The 19,700-nt window shown below is 35.8% G+C and overlaps 1 non-coding gene across 1 annotated transcript; it reads left to right on the top strand.

Annotated features, from left to right (window-relative positions):
- The first annotated feature begins 18,578 nt into the window (after nt 1-18,578).
- LOC116460557 (U1 spliceosomal RNA) lies at nt 18,579-18,741 on the top strand. The gene has a single exon (XR_004245853.1). It is a non-coding gene; the product is annotated as a U1 spliceosomal RNA (small nuclear RNA).
- The last annotated feature ends 959 nt before the right edge of the window (nt 18,742-19,700 follow it).

Here is a 19,700-nt window from a genome sequence, read left to right as displayed (position 1 = left end):
ACCTCACCTTCTGGATCATCCAGCTTCTTCCTGCCCTAGTGGTGACATCCTCCTCCTTAGCACTCCCTTGGTTCTCTGGCCACACTCTGAGTCTCACACTCCAGACTGGGTGTTCCCTCTTGCGCTTGCTCATCTTACTCAACCTATGTCCTAAATGTGGGTGCTTCCCAACTCACATTTCTCTGTCCTTCCCTTCATATTCTTTCTTTCTGAAATCTCTTCCATTCTCAGTTTCAGTTGTAACTTCTATGCCATTGGTCCCCTCTCTGTGTCAGTCTGTTTCTCCCTGCTGCCCTCTCCCCTAAGCTCCAGCCTCATACCTTCAAACTCCTGTTAGACAAGAAGTCCTACCACCATCTCTAGCCCAGCATGCTCGAGCCAGGTATTTTCTTCCTTGAAAAGCTTTCATCCTGTCTCACCATATGCACTGACACACACGTCCTGGCCCAAGTCCTTGCTGTCTCATGGAAGGAACACTACAGCGATGCCCTAGTTAACTGGCTTGATGCCAGTCTCCACCCTTCCAGTGTGTCTTGCATAACCTTGACCAACTAATCTCTCCAAACCCAATTTTAATTCTTTTATTCCGTGTGCTCAGCCATTCCCTATGTTCTGCTGCTTCATGTTTACACTCCTCTGACATCTCTTTATCCACCATCTTCACCCAGTATAATTTCCCATGGCTTCAACATGCACTTGTACTCTAGTTAGGCATTGCTCCTCTGCAAAACTGAGCATATTCTCATTTCTGTGCTGTGACTTATGTTATCCACTCTACCCTTTATCCTCTCCAATCTTGCCTCTTCCATCAGGCCCCAGATCAAATCTCACCTCTTCTTTGCAGTTCTCTCTACCATTTCAGGTTTCATTCATTTCAGTGGAGCCTCAAGGAAAGAATAACAGAAAAGTGGTCAGAAATGCAGGATGAACTTGTTCTCTCTGTGTTCTCTGTTCTTAGCTTCTGTGTTTATATTTGCTCCATCTTTCTCTCTCTCATCTCAGAACTTCTAAAAATCAGCATACACATTACTCTGAGCTGTCCTGTTTTATTAATTGTTGCTTTACGTCTCTTCCCAACTATTTTATCAGACAAGTGAGGGCAAAGGCCACAACTCATCTTTTTTCCCTTAATACCTATACCACCTAACACAATATTGAATACTTATTAAAGAATTTTCACTTAATTTACTTAATAAAATTTCACAATAAGTTGAGTGGAGTTTCTTACAGAAGTGCCAAAAAACTGTTTCTGAAACCCAATGTGTTCTAGACACTAGTTTTCTAAGCCAAAAATATTTCACTGAAGGTAGACAGAGTCCGCAACGTGAAATGTGAAGATAATTTTCTCAATCATATAAGCAAAAATTAGTTTTCAGGATATTTTAGAGTTGTGTTAATTCTCTGCTATCTTCAGTTTTCTAGAAAAATCCTTAAAGCTATAATAAACAAGACATATTATATTGGTAGTACTGGAAAATTTTTATTTAGCAATGTTAGTGAATGTTATTTTTTTGTCTTAATCACTAAATATATGTCACATAAATTTATGCTGAACCCATGCCAAATTTCTGAAAATAGAACTCATTGACATTTAAAAGACAAAAAATACTCAAGTGCTTCATTCCACAGTATTAAAACTATTGTCTATATTGTAAATAATAGTAAGGCAAACAAAACCTGATTTCTTTTCCATGAATTACATGAAGGAATTAGAACTTTTTGAAAATGAATCTGAAAGGCTGGGCACAGTGGCTCACACCTATAATCCCAGCACTTTGTGAGGCCGAGGCGGGTGGATCACCTGAGGTCGGAAGTTTGAGACCAGCCTGACCAACATAGTGAAACCCTGTCTCTACTAAAAATACAAAAATTAGCCAGGCGTAGTGGTGGGCGCCTGTAGTCCCAGCTACTCGGGAGGCTGAGGCAGGAGAATCGCTTGAACCTGGGAGGCAGAGGTTGCAGTGAGTTGAGCTTGCGCCATTGCACTCCAGCCTAGGAGACAGAATGAGACTCCATCTCAAAAAAAAAAAAAAAAAAAAAAAAAAAGAATCTAAAGAAGTCACTGAATGTCAAATCATAATCATTAATCATTTTCTGACAATCTACTCTCTCTAGTCAGGAAAATATATTAAAAGTTTGACACTGAACTTTTATGAGAGCAAAAATGGTATAAGTAGTTCTAGGTTCAGCACTTTGGTGAGTGCAAAGGAAGCACCATAAGTTTACAGCTAAAATGGACCCTATCCAGAATCTGTAAGGAACTTAAAACAACTCAACAAGAAATAAAACAAGTAACCTCATTAAAAAATGGGCAAAGGACATAAACAGACACTTATCAGAAGAAGACATGTAAGTGGCCAACAAACACAGGAAAAAATGCTCATCATTACTAATTATCAGAGAAATGCAAATCAAAACCACAGTGAGATACCATCTTACACCATTCAGAATGGCCACCATTAAAAAGTCAAAAAATAACAGACGCTGGTGAGATGCGGAGAAAAGGTAATTGCTTACACGCTGTTGATGGAAATGTAAATTAGTCCAGCCACTATGGAAGACAGTTTGGAGATTTCTCAAAGAACTTAAAATAGAACTACCATTTGACCCAACAATTCCATTACCAGATATATACCCAAAGGAAAACAGACACATGCACTCATATGTTCATCACAGCAGTATTCACAATAGCGAAGACATAGAATCAACCTAGATGCACATTGATGGTGGACTGGATAAATAAAATGTGGCACATATATCCCAGGAAATATTATGTAGCTGTAAAACATAATAAAATCATATCCTTTGCAGCAGCATGGCTGCAGCTGGTGGCCATTATCTTAAGAAAGTGAATACAGGAACAGAAAACCAAATACTACATGTTCTCGCTTATAAGTAAGGGCTAAACATTGAGTACACATCGACATAAAGATGGGAATAGTACACACTGGAGACCTCTAGAGGGAAGAGGGAATGGAGCATGGGTTGAAAAATTACCTATCGGATACTATGCTCACTACCTTGGTGATGGAATCATCCATACCCCAAACCTCGGTACCGTGCAATATACCCATGTAACAAGCCTGCATTGATACCCCCTGAATCTGAAATAAAAGTTGAAATTATTAAAAATAAATAAAATAAAATGTACCCTCAGATTGAGGGAATAGATAAAAGAGGGGCTATCACCATGGGTGAAGCCCAAAGTATATGGACCATGATTAAGGCTGGTTGGTTGTTTATAGAAGAAAACCTCCCACAAGCCACATTATTTTTTGTATTATTTGAGCCTTTTTAACAGAAATTCAACTTTACCAAAAAAAAAAAAAAAAGTTTGGGATTTGGGTATCATTATTATTATTTTTGAGACAGAGTCTTCCTCTGTCACCCAGGCCGGAGTGCAGTGGCACAATCTCAGCTCACTGCAACCTCCGCCTCCCGGGTTCAAGTGATTCTCCTGCCTCAGCCTCCCAAGCAGCTGGGACTACAGGAGTGCACCACCGTGCCTGGCCAATATTTTGTATTTTTAGTAGAGACGGGGTTTCACCATGTTGGCCAGGCTGGTCTCGAACTCCTGACCTCATGATCCGCCCTCCTCGGCCTTCCAAAGTGCTGGGATTACAGGCGTGACCCACCGTGCCCGACCTGGAGTTGGGTATTATTAATCATTATAATGATTGAGGGGTTTCACGGAATCAAAAGGCGGGAATGAAACTGAGTTCTGGAAGGAAGTGAAACCAGCAACTGACAGCTGACAGAATCCAGGAAGTACCGTTTGTACATCTTTGCTTCTCCTTTTTGCATCTTCTCCTATCTTCTTTCTCTTTAAAGACTTCCTTTCTCTGGTCTTCAGGCTACAAAGTGGGCTATGGCTGCAGGACACATGAAGAGACAAACTTTACTCTTGGACTTAATTTAGAAATTCTTGGGTGAGAGCCTAATTGCCCAAGTTAAATCAGACTGCCAGAACTTGAACAATCAACTGTGGCCCTGGAACTTATTATCTACTATAAATTTGGTTGCCCGGAGACTGCTTCTGTGGTTTTAACCATAATGTTGAAATGCTCAGTTTTGTGACTTGCCCTAAATTTCATCAGGGACAAGGGAAGAAATGAGCATACAAAATAAACTTAATGTGACAGTAGATGACAAAAACAAATTTGTTTCATAATTAATTCCTTGAGTCATGCTTGTTTAACATTAAAGTTACATTTTGCATAGGGGATGGGGATTGGGAACAGAGTTATTTTCATAAAAGAACAGTCATTATAAGTTTGGCAGATACTTCAGAAATAGATGCCTATTGGAAGTACAATTCGGATATAACTTAAAATTAGAATTTATGTCTTCAGTAAACGAAAATGCAGAAATCATGAAATGAAAGCTAATATTGCCATAGTACATGAGTACAAAAGTAATTGAATCTCAAGAAGTCTTGAAAAAAATTACATGCAAGTTAATATTAGGTTAAAAAATGCATTATCCAAATGTTTTTCTCCCCCGTCTCCTATAGTCTTGTGTGAGATGATACAAATTTTATGACATCATATTCAGAAGATTAGGAAGACCACCAGAGTAATATACTGTGGGCAAAAGAAAATATCTTGGGAAGACTACCTCAAAATGTCACTTTTGGTGATTTCTGGGTTGTGTGATGATGAGTAATTTATTTTTATTTTTATTTTTACTTTACATGTTATTTTTGGAGCTGTTGTTAGTGAAAATCTGTTGCTTTTATAATTTAAAAGGATTATTTTTATAAAAAGAAAAAGAGTACCCCTGCAGTAGAAATATCACTATATTAGCGGAAACAGTGCTTTGATTAGCTGATACTACATTACCAATATGTAAATAGGAAAGGATAACACATCAGATTACCATACCAGACAAAAGCACTGCTGAACATTCAGATTCCTTTTGCATAAACTTTTCCATTTAAATATCCAATTGTTTCAGCACCTTTTGTTGAAAAAATTTTCCTTTGCCCCAGTATAATTACTTTGGTGCATCTGTTGAAAATTAATTGACTGTGTGTGAGTCTGTTTCTGGGCTCTCTATTCTGTTCCATTGATATTTGTTAGACTTTCTGCCAATACCATATACTATCTTGATTAACTTTAGCACATTTTGAATTCAGATAGGGTAAATCTTTCAATTTTCTTTTTCTTTCTCATGTTTGTTTGGGTCTTCTAATCCATGAACATAGTATGTATCTTCATTTATTTGGGTTTTCCTTAATTTATCTCAACAATGTTTTGTAATTTTTAGTGTAGAAATTTTGTATGGTTTTATTTAATTTATTTGTAAGTATTTTACATATTTCTAATTGCTATTGTAAGTGGATTTAAAAAAATTTTTCAATTTTTTGCTGCTAGTACATAAAAGGACGATTGTGGAGTATTGGCCATGTATCCTGTAATATTGTTAAATTTGCTTATTAGTTCTAGTGGTTGCTTATATGTTCCTTAGAATTTCCTACATCAACAAACATTATATTCTTTATTTCATTTTCTTGCCCTATTTCATAGGCTAGGACTTCTATTACAACATTAAGAGGGTACATCTTTGCCCTGAGTCCAATCTTCAAGGGAATACAGTTAGTCTTTCACCACTAAGCATTATATTAACTATAAGAATTTCATAAATATCCTTTATCAGGTCAAGGAAATGTCCATATTTTCTTAGTTTACTTAGAGTTTTTTAGGGTTTTACGTATGTATTTATTTAAATTTAGTAGATACAAGTTCAGTTTTGTTACATAAATACATTGCATAGTGGGGAAGTCTGGGCTTTTAGTGTACCTGTCACCTAAATAGTAAACATTGTACTCAATAGGTAATATTTCAACCCTATCCTCCTCCCACCCTCCCACCTTTAGAGTCTCCAGTGTCTATTATTCCACTCTGTATGTTCAGGTGTATCCATTGTTTAGTTCCCTCTTATAAGTGAGAACATGCAGTATTTGACTTTCTGTTTCTGAGTTATTTCACTTAGGACAATGGCCTCTAGTTCAATCCTTGTTGAGCAAAAGTCATAATTTCATTGTTTTCTATGGCTGAGAAGTAATATATATTTATATATAATATGATATTCTCTTTGTCAAATCATCCATTGATAAATACTTAGGTTGATTATATAACTTTACTATTGTGAATAGTACTGTGATAAACATATGAGTGCAGTTGTCTTTTTAGTATAACGATTTATTTTCCTTTGGGTAGATACTTAGTAGTGGGATTGCTGGATCAAATGGTAGTTCTATTTTTAGTTCTTTAAGAAATCTCCATACTGTTTTTCATAGAGGTTGTACTAATTTACATTCCCACCAACAGTATATAAGTGTTCCCTTTCTGCTGTATCCTCATCAACACTTGTTGGATTTTTGGCTTTTTAATCATGGCCATTCTGGCTAGTGTAAGATGATATCTCACTGTTGTTTTAATTTGCATTTCTCTGATGATTAGTGATGTTGTACTTTTTTTAAATATGTTTCTGGGTCACTTGTATGTCTTCCTTTGAACATGTTAAGATGTAAACCCAACAAATGAATGTAAACAACCAGATGTGGAACATCTTTGGATTACTTTCTATCCAAACTCTAATTCTGTCTTTATGGCCACGTAAAAAAGACGAAATCTACATTGAAATCTCGGTTTGGTGAGTTCACAGTTTCTGCTGCTGGTTGGTAATTTCCTTAACTACCCATTCCATATTTCTAACAATACACTAAAACACCCATTAGTCAATGGTCAATCCTGTGCTTTATTGTAATATTTTATAAAATAAATTCCTTCTCCTCACACCTTCTTAACGTTTACTTTTTAAAAGAACTGGTAACTTAATAATACCTGGTAATTAGATTCATGACATTATGCTCAAAATTACTTTACTAAAATATCCCTAGCTTGCCAACAACAGAAATGGAATGTTCTTTTAATGCTATATTCTGAAAGGAAAAACCATCAAAGAAAGAAAGTTCAAATAGTGGCCACTCAACAGCAGATTTTTAGTGTTTAATATTTTCAGTGAAAGGTCCATGGGTAAATATTCAGTGATTAAGTGGCCAAAATACAACTCACAGCTTTTCCTCTAAATATCAAATATAAAAAGAAAAACTATTGGGCATTTTCAGGTTTTAGAACTTGTAGGAAGTTCTGGCTTTATGTATAGTTTTTTTTATATATGTGTCTACTGTTAAATTAAGATCCTATTTTATATCAACATTTAGGTTAAGCAGTGTAAAGTTACTTGACCTCTGATCTGTTGAAGTGTTTCTATGGCTTTCATCCAATTTCATAGCTCTCATTCTCAAACTTCATCAAAAGGAAGAATACACAGGACCTTCGGTAACATGTAGACAGTAAGAAAAAAAAAAAAACTTTACGTGAGATAAATAGGGAGTTTTATATGTGGTGGGTGGAAGCTCTTTGTCTTTTTGTCTGCGTTTTGGCCTTAACTTCCAACAATGAAGGTTGGCAGAGAATGTATCAGGATTGACTAAGTCAGCTGAGTACATATTGGCGTGGTGTTCAGTGTAAGCTGTTCTATGACCAAGGCCACCAGTGAACTGCTTTTGACTGTTTAAGAACATTTAAGAACTGTGAGGTACTGTTCTAAGAAAATATCTTTAAGGTCCTGGATAATGTGCCTCATTGTTGGAGCACTATTTCTTTATAGTAATTCTCTGCGGTTAATTTAGATTCTAGATTATCTTGCTGAGCCTTGAGGAATTTCCCAGCATGTTTCCTTTCAGCATCAAGTACGGTTGTCAACCCTGTGGCTTCCTCAAATCAAAATTTACAATAAACGTAAATATCTTCAATCTCTTTGTGTAATGCAAAGCTGCAGTCAAGCTACCTATTGCAAAGAAGACATCGGAGGTGTGGCCTTGGAGATTTTTTCCAAATGGTCTTTCTGAAGATAGGACACTTTTATGAACAACAATGATTTATAATTAAATCAAAATGTTAATGCACTACAGAGAAGAAAAGCTCAACCAGCTATAAAGGTATACCATCTAACATTTGTGTCATCCTTTATATCATCTAAACACAAAACAATTGCTAGCAAAAACATTTCAAAAGCATCATGCATGCCTGTACATTGTGAATAGCAGATTTCCTTCAGTTCATTTGTCTTTTCTTTGTTGTTCTGAAAGAGGACAGGCATTATATTATTGAGCTCTAAAGCACTTGTGATCAACGGAAAAAAAGAACTAACATCTTTAATTTCTTCCAAAGCAATAGGTGATCCTCCCACAACAGAAAACTGATTTTGACTTCTACATATTTAAGGCAGAGGAAGAGCAAGGTGTATAGATATGTTGGGGTTATTTCTCTAGAGTTCTAGTTACCGTGATTGCCATTTGAAAGAAAGTCTGCTAGACATAATCTAAGCCAGGTCACACCAGAATTCCTTGTTCATTTCCCACTTCTCAGTTATTGTAGTGTGACATTTCACAGCCTAACTTCCTGCATCAGCTTCAGAAGGGAGAAATCCCACATCCTTCTCTCTGGCCCTGAGATTCATCAATGAGCCTCACCAATACCGGTGATTGCTTTTTCTCAGCTGTGTCCTCCATACTAGCGACAGTAGGAACGAAGTGAATCTCTCACTTCCCCGTTTCTTCCCAATGCAGCTCTTGTAGATCTCAAGCACCTGTTTCTGTTGTGTTTTCAAACTGAATAATGTGTTTCAAAGAACTTTCTCAGACTGCCTTACCAGAAAGTACCGCGCACTCCAGCAGTGCTTAAACATTAAAAGGAGAAAAGAAACCCTTTGAGATTTGGTCAGCCTCATTTTCATCCAAAGGTGTATTTTGTAAAAACCAAACTTCAAATAAAAATGTTAAGTAATCTTTGTTTTTATTCTCTTCAAAGTTTAGGGGTGAAATGCCTTCATTTTGTTCTTCACTTTCTTCTTCTGCATTGGAGTTCTGTGTATTGCTGTTGTTTCTTTATTGGTTTGTTTCTGTTCAGAAGTTTCATCATTTTTTCTATTTGTGTCCTGATTTAATTATCACTCAATTTTCTTATTTATTTTCAAGGTCCACCATGTGGATTGTTCAAGGTGACCAGTAAAATCAACCATTGCTGGCATAGCATAATTGTAAAAAACTCTCCTGTAAGTACTAGTTTTATAAATCATAGAGTTCTCAAAGTGTTTGACAAGAAATGTTTACTCAGCCAATCAGGTGTCTTATCTTGTAAGTTAATTTTTCTACATTTCTTCACCCACCTCAGGCTTCTTTCAAGGTCTTGTAGTAACCTGAAGGCCAGATTGGGCTTCATTTTCTTCCATGTGCAGTTGGGAACTGCATACAAGTTTGATGTTGTAGCCCTACCAGTCAGCTAGCCCACACTCCCTACCCGCAAACTCAGGCCCTCCTGCCTTCCTGTTAGTGATGGGGAAAGAAAATCAACTTAACATGACCAGTGTTTTCATTTTCTTTATTTGAAATGTCTGTGTCAAGTTTAGTATCAGGATCATGCTGACCTCATAAAATGCACTGGGATGTATTTCTTCCTTCTGGGTTTCTGAAAGCATTTGTGTAAGATTGTTATTTTTTTCTTACCTAAATGTTTAACAGAGTTCAGAGGGAAGATTTTGATAACAAATTCAATTTCTTTTATATATATAGGACTAGTTAAGAATTTTTATTTCATCTTGTGTCAGTTTAGTAAGTTGTATTGTTCAGAAAATATGTCCATTCCTTCTAAGTTGTTGAATTTACTAGTATACACTTGTTCATATTTGTTGGAGCTGTAATATATTCACATACTTATTCCTAATATTGGTGATTTCTCTTTTTTTCTGGACGTCTATGTATAGTTTATAAACTTTAACGTCATTTCCCCTAGAAAAACCCAAAATGTTTTATACCTAATTTTGTCTATCATTTGTCTGTTTTCTGTTTCATACGTTCCTCCTCTTATAATATCTTTGTGAAAATAGAGATTCATTTACTTCTTCTGTTTTAGTTGTCATATGTACTTCATCTAAAAATGTTATCAATCCCACAGTACAATGTGGGGTTTAAAGAAATATAGATTTTTCTTTAGTCATGTTTATTTATAACAAATTAGGAGAAAGGGACAATCTTAATATTTAGCCACATATATATCATTTGGGGCACTGCATTGTTTTCTAAAGGCTGAGTGTCCACCTGGCATTAATTCCTTTTGCCTAAAGAACTTCCTTTGTGTTTCTAGCCAGGCGCTATGGCCTAAGCCTGTAATCCCAGCACTTTGTGAGGCCAAGGTGGGCGGGTCACAAGGTCAAGAGATCTGAGACCATCCTAGCCAACATGGTGAAACCCCGTCTGTACTAAAAATACAAATGTTAGCTGGACGTGGTAGCACGCACCTGTGGTCCCAGCTATTTGGGAGGCTGAGGTGGGAGAATCGCTTGAACCCAGAGGGTGGAGGTTGCAATGAGCTGAGATTGTGCCACTGCACTCCAGCCTGGCAATAGAGCAAGACTCTGTTTCAAAAAAAAAAAGAACTTCCCTTGTGTTTCTTGTACTGTAGGTCTGCTAATAAAAATTAAATTAGTTTTCATTTATCTGAAAATATCTTTATTTTGCCTTCATCCTCAAATGATTTTTTTTTGCATTTAGTTGACTTTTTTCCTCCTTTCACCATTTTAGAAATGTCATTCCACTGTCTCCTTGTGTCTGTTGTTTCTGACAAGAAATTATTGTTATTTCACATCATTCCACATTATGAAATATGTTAATCTGTGGTTAATCTGTGGTTGTTTTCAAGAGATTCTCTTTAACCATTGTTTGAGAAGTCTGATTCTAACGTGCTTACATGTGGTTTTCTTTGTATTTTTCCTGCTTGGGCTTCACTGGGTTTGTTATAGTTATATCTGTAAATGTATGCCTTTCACCAAACTTGGGAAATTTTTTCCAATTATTTTCTCAAATATTTTTGCTCTCTCTCCTCTTCTTTTGAGACTACAATTACACATATGTTAGACCTTTCCACATTGTTTCCATAGATCACTGAGACTCTACTTTTTTCTAATCTTTTCTCTTGTTTTTTTTTTTTTTTAGGTTAGGTACTTTCTATTGCTCTATCTTCAAATTTATTAACTTTCTAATTTTAATCTACTGTTAAAGTTATCTTGCAAATTTTAAATACAGGTTTTAAAAAAAATTTTTGGATTTTCATTTCTCTTTTGTAGTTTTGATTCCTCTGCTAAAATTTTCTCTCCTTTCATTCATTGTGAGCATGTTTTTCTCTAAATCCTTGGAATGGTTATAATAGCTGTTTTAAAATCCCTATGTGCCAATTCCAACCTCTGGGTCATCTCAGAGTCAGTCTTCACTTATTTGCCTTTTGTCTTGAGATCACATTTCTCTGTTTCTTCATAGATCTAGTAATTTTGGATCACATGAATATCATGAATGACGTGTTGTAGGGACACTGGAATCTATTATGTCTCTTTGAGGAATTTGTTTTCTTTGTTTTTGTTTTTGAGCAGGCAATTAATTTAACTTTAATTCAAACTCCAATCCTGTTTTTTGTGGAGTGGAGCAGCTGAAAACTCAATTCAGTTATTTTAGACTCATAAGGCCTATTTGGAGTTATCCCTGTGCATATGTAATACAGGGATCAGCCAGAGATTTTATCCAGGTTCATATATAGAATCCCCCTTGCCCCACCCCACCCATGGCTTTTACCTTTTGTGGGTTTCCCCCTCACTCTCCAGCTGCCATGGCCTCCAAAATCTGTCCTGTGGTTCTCCAAGCCAATAAGACTGGATTTCTACTAGAATTTCACCCACCAAGAAAGCTGCAACTAGGGCTTACCCTCCAGCAAAATGTTGTATAAAAACAGGAAAACTACCTGGCCATTTCCTTCTTTCAAGTGTAAGTTTACTTCCAATTTCTTTCAGGTCTTCTAGAGTGCCTTTAGATTAATCTAATTCTATTTTATATTTTGTATGGAGCTTATTTTTGTTACCTGAGAGTGGGTTGACCCGATAGAAATTACTTCTCCATTTCATTCTGGAAACCTATTTGCATTAACTTTTTATTCACCAAGAAATCAGTGTTTATTAGTTTTCACAGTACCTCTATGTAATAGTTCCCTGGTGCTTATGATAAGTAGATTTTTCTCTATTCTACCACTGTAAAATATGTATTCATTCATTCACTCATTCTCCATATATTTTTTGAGGCTCTGCTATGTTCTAGGCATTGGATAAAAGTGAGTAAGAAATGGTATTTGCCCTCACTGAGATCAGAGTCAAGTGCTACACTGTGCATTACAGTAGTTGCTAGCCACATGTAGCTATTTTAAAATTATTTTTACATTAAGTAAAAATAAATAAAATTAAGAAGCCAATTCCTCTGTTGACAGACAGGTATTACGTTAATACCACTAGCCACATTTCAAATGCTCAATATATATAGCCATATGGAGCTATTGACTACCATAGTAGACAGCACATATATAGAACATTTCTATCATCCCAAAAGTTCAGATGTACTGTGTTAGTGTAGAAGAGAGAAATACGAAAATTTATCACTAAAATATAGTATGATAACATAAAAATAGAGTTATATACAAGGTATGGCAGCTGAACAGAGGTGACACTATTTAATTTATATTACAAAGCTCCAAACGGGAGATAATATGTAAGCTGAATTTTTAATGATTAGAAAGATTTGATCAGTCATCCTAGGAAATACAAACAACATGTCAATAAGCATTGAAGACGTAAATCAGATTACAAAACTATTTTTTAAAAGCCCTGACTCTCATATTTCTATTTTAGGCATCTGAATAAATGGTAATATTCACTGTTTGGGGATCATAAATGGAGCACATTTAAGAGAAAAGTACTAAGTTTGCATGGGGCCATTTTGAATTTGGCATGCCTGTTGGACACTTAGGGAAGCTGGATGTATAGTTCTTGAGACTGGAGAAGGGTGGTTTGAGTTAGAAAAGTAGATTTGATGGCATAATACATTTTAGGTGGTTGTTAAATTTGATAGCATGTTTGAGATGTCCTAGAGGATGTACAGTAAGAAACAAAAGGAACTAGCACATCGTGATGATTTAATGTATGTCAGACATTCTGTTAGGCACTTTACATATATTTGGGAAGAAATGCAATTACAATTACAATTGTATTTTGGTATGAGAGACCTGGATTTGAATTCTTGCTCTACTACTTTACTGTGTGTGACCTTGAGCAATACACTTAATTTCTCTAAACTCCAGTTTTCTCATCTTTCAAAAAGGGTAATAATAAGGCCTGCCTCATTTGGTTGTGTGAGAATTAAATACAAAATTTGGAGTGTCTAGCATATGGTAAGTCCTCAATACATACAATTCACTCTATTTTTATTATTAATATTATTATTATTAATGACATATTATTTAGCCTTCATAACAACCTTATAAAGTAGCTTTATTGTCTTCCTTTAGCTGAAAGTATTATGACTTGACTAAGGTTTCAAGTTGGCAGCTGGATGACCCAGAGACAGAATCCAGGTTTAAATTAATTGAAACTTAAAATTTCTCTCCAGGGCTCTTTTTATAAAACTGCTCTGTGGTAGTTTCTTACAGACATTTGAAGCAGGTATTTGATGAAATTATATTCATAAGAATATATATATTCTTCATTGTTGTTATTTAAAGAAAAACAGAACAACTCCAGACATGACTCCAAAACAACTGTGTAATCATATTTCAGTACATGTAACCTCTCTCTTTGCCAAGATGGTCACTGCTATAAAAGTAATACCTGTCAAAAGATTTGATTACTCTCTGCTTTTAGACAACCGAAAATAATAATCTTAGATGTCAAAATATCAACCAAGAACTACAAAAATGTTCTTCTCCATTAAGTTTTGGACAGATAATCTATACTTACTTTGAAATATCTTGCTAAGACTGAAGTCTTAATATATAAATATAGTGGAAATAATTTGTGCCACCCACCAATTTCAAAGGCTAGTCGATAAGTGATTAGAGCAGGTTTATGTCTCTGTAAAGAGTTATAGGAACCTAATGATTTATTAGCATTTCAACTGCTGCCTTCTTTTTCCTTTCATGCTCTGACAATTCTTGTCATAACACCCTTAGCTGGTGATTTAGTAGAATCTCCCTTAGCTGATGATTTAGTAGTAAGCAGATCTTAGATTTAAAATTACACAGCTCCCCTATTTAAAGCTGCAGGTTATTTGTTCCAGTGGAACTTTACTTATGTAGCAAACATTCATTGGTACCTTGTTGTATATCAGATACTGTCCAAAAGTGGAAACCCCAAACTGAAAAGGCATAGTCCCTTTCTTTAATGAGTTAATATTCTAGTGAACATAGTGGACTTCTCTACAGAGTGGATATCTCTACAGAGAAATCATTGCAATAAGTTTTGTAATAAAGGGATGTTAAAGTTGCATGTGGAGCTTATCCAAAGCAGTCTTCAAACAAGAGGTTAAATTTGTAATATTATAAGTATGTAAATTTGTAATATTATAAGTATATAAGTATGTAATATTATAATTATGTAAAATTTTAAAGGCCATTAAATTGCACACTTACGATTTATGCACTTCAGTAATGTAAATTTTATCTTTAAAAATATGAAGAGATATTGAACGATAGCAGGTTTGCTTTTCACAAGGGTATGGGCTGGCAATTCAGAAACATTGTCTGTATTCTAGACTTAATAAAATGCATTTATTATAGTAATATTTTATAATTTTATATACACAATATATGTATAATATATATAACATATCTATGATAATAAGAGGATGAGAGTCAGGTTTCCCACTGTTGAGAAGGGAAATGCATGTGGACATGGGTAAAAAGCAATGTACTCTGTAATGTTTGATTGCAATTGGAAATATCCGTGTAAACTTATGGTTTTTAATAGTAAAACTTTAATCTTAATTTTTAGTTTTTTAACTTTGGTTTTAGGTTTGGGGTACATGTGCAGGTTTTTATATAGGTAAATTTCATGTCAGGGGGGTTAGGTGTACAGATTATTTTGCCACCCAGGTAATAAGCATAGTACCTGATAGGTAGTTTTTTTATCCTCACCCTTCTCCCTCCTTCCACTCTCAAGTAGGCCCCAATGTCTGTTGTTCCCTTCTTTGTGTTCATATGTACTCAATGTTTAGCTCCCACTTAAAAGTGAGAATATGCAGTATTTGTTTTCTGATCTTGTGTTAGCTTACGTAGGATAATGGCCTCCGTCTCCATCCATATTGCTGTAAAGGACATGTTCTTGTTGTTTTTTTGTGTCTGCGTAGTATTCCATGGTGTATATGTATCATATTTTCTTTATCCAGTCTACTGTTGATGGGCATTTAGGTTGATTCCATGTCTTTGCTATTGTGAATAGTGCTGCAGTGAACATACATGTGCATGTGTCTTTATGGTAGAATCATTTATATTCCTTTGGGTATATACCAAATAATGGGATTACTGAGTTGAATGGTAGTGCTGCTTTGAGTTATTTGAGAAATTGCCAAACTGCTTTCCATAATGGCTCACCTAATTTACCTTCCCACCTGCAGTGTATAAACATTCCCTTTTCTCCACAACCTCACCAGCATCTGTTATTTTTTGACTTTTCATTAATAGCCATTCTGACTGGTGTGAGATGGTATCTCATCCTGGTTGATTTACCTTTCTGTAATGACTAGTTATGTTGAACATTTTTTCATATGCTTGTTGACTACATGCATATCTTCTGAGAGTGTCTATTCTGTCCTTTGCCCACTTTTTAATGGGATTTGATTTTTGCTTGTTGATTTGTTTAAGTTCCTTATAGATTCTGGATATTAGACCTTTGTTGTATGCATAGTTTACAAATACTTTCTCCCATTCTGTAGGTTGTCTGTTTGCTCTGTTGATAGTTTCTTTTGCTGTGCAGAAGCTCTTTAGTTTAATTAGGTCCCATTTGTCCATTTTTTATTTTGTCACACTTGCTTTTGGTGTCTTTGTCATGAAATCTTTGCCAGGTTCTACGTCCACCATGGTAGTTGCTAGATTATCTTTCAGGGTTTTTATAGTTTGGGGTTTTACATTTAAGTCTTTTATCCATCTTCAGTTAATCTTTATATATGGTGTAAGGAAGGAGTCCAGTTTCAATCTTCTGCATATGGCTAGCCAGTTATCCCAGCACCATTTGTTGAATAGGGAGTTCTTTCTCCATTGGTTTTGTCAACTTTATCAAAGATCAGATGGTTGTAGGTCTGTAGCATTATTTCTGGACTCTCAATTCTGTTCCGTTCGTCTATGTGTCTGTTTTTGTACCAGTACCATGCTGTTTTGGTTACTGCAGGCTTGTAGTATAGTTTGAAGTCAGGTAACTTGATGCCTCCGGCTTTGTTCTTTCTGCTTAGGATTGCCATGGCTATTTGAGCTCTTTTTTGGTTCTATATGAAATTTAAAATAGTTGTTTCTAGTTCTGTGAAGAATATCATTGGTAATTTGATAAAAATAACATTGAATCTATAAATTGCTTTGGGCAGTATAGCCATTTTAACAATATTGATTCTTCCTATCTGTGATTATGGAATGTTTTTCCATTTGTTTGTGTCATTTCTGATTACTTAGAGCAGTGTTTTGTAGTTCTAATTGTAGAGATCTTTCACCTTCCTGGCTAACTATTGCTAGGCATTTTATTTTACTTTTTTGTGGCTATTGTGAATAGAACTGTGTTTCTGATTTGGCTTTCAGCTTGGATATTGTTGGTGTATAGGAAAACTGGAAAGAAAACATAACATCTACCATAACAAGAAAACTCCAGATAAACAATACAATTATAACACTTTTTTCCATCAGAGGAGTAAGGTTGCAGCACAACCAAGAAGCCTGAAATTTAAAGAAAGGCCCTTATTAGGATGCAAGCACTGTCATACCTGAGTCAAAGCATGAGATGAAGACAAGTTAGATGCCATACAAACAGAATAAAAAAGAAAAAAATTGATCAGAGGAAATATTTGAAAAAATAAAAATAATGGAAAACATCAAAATACATATCCAAGAAATGCATGGGACCCCATGCAGCATATGTGAGGAAAAAATCTAACTAGACAAATAAAATTCAAACTGCTGGAAACCAAAAGTCAAAAGAAAATCTTGAGGGCAACCCAAATAAGAATTATAGTAGATGTCTCATTAGAATTTATGCAACCCAGAAGACAAGAGTGACATCTTTAAAGCACTGAAAGAAAGAAAAACTAGAATCTCAGAATTCTATATTTTTTTATCCATTGCTTGAATCAGCAAGAATTCTATATCTTTTAAAATAAAGTCAAATAAATATTGTTTTGAACAAACGAAAGATGAAAGAATTAACTATCAGCAGACCTGTGCGAGATGAAAAATTAAATAAGTACTTTAGCAGGAGGAATAAGATCCTAGAAACTTAGTTGTACACAAAGAAATTAAGATTACAGAAATGCTGAAAATATCAAAGACATTTTTAAGTTGATAATTGCCCTGAAAGATAATTGAATGACTAAAGCAAAAGTAGTAGCCATGTAGTGTATGTTGGTAGAATATTTACATCTAAAATTTATGAAAATTTTAGCACAAAGGATGAGAAAGAGGACTTGGGAGTATAGAGTTGTGAGTGTGAGATCATTAAGCTACATGTGAAACACAATAGTTTCAAGGTAGATTGCGAATAATTTAAGGTATACATTAGCAGACCTATGGCAACCATTAAAAAGTTATAAAAGATATGTTTTTTTGTTTGTTTTTGTTTTTGAGACGGAGTCTTGCTCTGTCACCGGGCTGGAGTGCAGTGGCGCAGTCTCAGCTCACTTCAACCTCCGCCTCCCAGGTTCAAGTGATTCTCCTGCTTCAGCCTCCCGAGTAGCTGGGACTACAGGCACCCACCACCATGCCCAGCTAATTTTTGCATTTTTAGTAAAGACGGGGTTTCACCATGTTAGCCACAATGGTCTCGATCTCCTGATCTCATGATCCGCCTGCCTCGGCCTCCTAAAATGCTGGGATTACAGGCATGAGCCACTGTGCCTGGTCTCCAAAATATATGTTTTTTTAAAAGTGGGCCGGACGCGGTGGCTCACGCTTGTAATCCCAGCACTTTGGGAGGCCGAGGCAGGCGGATCACGAGGTTAGGAGATCGAGACCATGGTGAAACCCCGTCTCTACTAAAAATACAAAAAAATTAGCCGGGCGTGGTGGCAGGCGCCTGTAGTCCCAGCTACTCGGGAGGCTGAGGCAGGAGAATGGCGTGAACCCGGGAGGTGGAGCTTGCAGTGAGCCGAGATGGCGCCACTGCACTCCAGCCTGGGTGACAGAGCGAGACTCCGTCTCGAAATAAATAAATAAATAAATAAATAAATAAATAAATAAATAGTGATAGTGAGTGTAAAATGGAATCATAAAAATATTCCATTAATTCATAACAGAAAGGAAAAATAGGGAAAAGAGGAACAAAGACTAAATAGAATACATGTAAAACAAATAGCAAGATGGCAGATTTAAATCTAACCAATGTCAATAATTACATTAAATTTCCCATTAAAATGCAGAAATTATCAGATTGATTTTTGAAAAGCGAGACTAATACTTATCTGGTAAATGAGATTCCATGACCATGAACGTGGTTTACCCAGTGCAAGGCTTGTCCACTGCATGTTGGATGTGCTGACCCCTGTGATTTCCCCACATGTGGAAAACCTGACTATGGAATTTGTGCTGGTAGGAAACTTGTAACTGCTTTTCCCTGAAGTAAAAAATAAAAAGAGCATAGTACTCTTACATGCTGTCTACAAAACAAACCCATTGTACATATAAAGGCAAAATACGCTACAAGTGATAAAGAAGGACCTTAAATAATAATAAAGGAGCAAGTTTAAAACAAGATATAAGAAGAGGTAAAAAGCATAAATGTGTGTGCAATTAACAACAGAGCTTCAAAATACATGACGCAAAAACTGCTAGAGCTAAAAGTAGTAGACAAATTAATCATTAAGACATCTATACTCCTCTTGCAGTAATCAAAAAGACAAGTAAAGGGAAAATCAGTAAGGATATAGAAGGCAAGAACAGTATTATTAACTGATTTGACCTAATCAACATTTATAGAACATCCAACCCAATAACAGTGGAATATACATTATTTTCAAGTGCACACGGAGCATTCACCAAAGAAAGACGATGTTCCCGGCCATAAAACAAACCTCAATAAATTTAAATAGAATTACTTGCAAAGTATCTTCTGTGATTTAAACTAGGAATTAAACTAGACATCTATAACAGAAAGATATCTGAAAAAATTCCCAAGGATTTGGAATTTAAGCTACACAATTTTCAATAACAAGTGAGTCATAGAAAAGATCAAAATAGAAATTGGGGCTGAGCACAGTGGCTCACGCCTGTAATCCCAGCACTTTGCGAGGCTTATGGCAGGCAGATCACCTGAGGTCAGGAGTTCAAGACCAGCCTGGCCAACATGGTGAAACCCCGTCTCTACTAAAAATACAAAAATTAGCCGGCTGTGGTGGCACATGCCTATCATCCCAGCTACTCAGGAGGCTGAGGCAGGAGAATCATTTGAACCATTTGAACCCCATAGGCGGAGATTGCAGTGACCCAAGATCGTGCCATTGCACTCCAACCTGAGTGACAAAGCAAGACTTCGTCTCAAAAAAAAAAAAAAAAAGGAAAATATTTTAAATTTAATTA

The sequence above is a fragment of the Hylobates moloch genome, unplaced genomic scaffold, assembly GCF_009828535.3.
Source record: "Hylobates moloch isolate HMO894 unplaced genomic scaffold, HMol_V3 SCAFFOLD_20, whole genome shotgun sequence".
NCBI lineage: Eukaryota > Metazoa > Chordata > Mammalia > Primates > Hylobatidae > Hylobates > Hylobates moloch.
This window is presented reverse-complemented; position numbering and strand designations above follow the sequence as displayed.